Raw genomic sequence first — 482 nt, 5'->3', positions numbered from 1 at the left:
GAGGCCAGGGGCACTGCTAAACATCCTGCAAAGCAAGGAACAGCCCCCACAGCGATTACCCAGCCGAAAACACCAGTGGTACTATGGCTGAGGAGCCCTGCCTTGAAGGGTGTGCACGTGTAAAGTTGATAAAAAGTATAAATACAAACATACCTTTATACCCCAAACAAGGCAGGTTAAAAATTATGGCATTTTCAAAAAAACAAAAAACGAAAAAACAAATGCTTCAGTTGGGGTGAAAAAAGGTAAAGATTTAGAAAACTTAAACTAGGAATGTCGGAGAAGGCAATGGCACCCCACTCCAGTACTCTTGCCTGTAAAATCCCATGGACGGAGGAGCCTGGTGGGCTGCCGTCTGTGGGGTCGCTAAGAGTTGGACACGACTGAGTGACTTCACTTTCACTTTTCACTTTCATGCATTGGAGAAGGAAATGGCAACCCACTCCAGTGTTCTTGCCCTGGAGAATCCCAGGATGGGGGGA

The 482-nt window shown here is 46.7% G+C and overlaps 1 protein-coding gene across 1 annotated transcript in view; it reads right to left on the bottom strand.

The window, feature by feature from the left end:
* The window catches only part of COL6A6 (collagen, type VI, alpha 6), a 174649-nt gene that overhangs the window by 37903 nt on the left and 136264 nt on the right, over window positions 1–482 (bottom strand). The window lies entirely within an intron of this gene.

Source organism: Bison bison, unplaced genomic scaffold (assembly GCF_000754665.1).
Source record: "Bison bison bison isolate TAMUID 2011002044 unplaced genomic scaffold, Bison_UMD1.0 scf7180017864374, whole genome shotgun sequence".
Classification (NCBI taxonomy): Eukaryota; Metazoa; Chordata; class Mammalia; order Artiodactyla; family Bovidae; genus Bison; species Bison bison.
The sequence above is the reverse complement of the archived record's forward strand: the minus strand, read 5'-3'. Positions and strand labels throughout refer to the sequence as shown.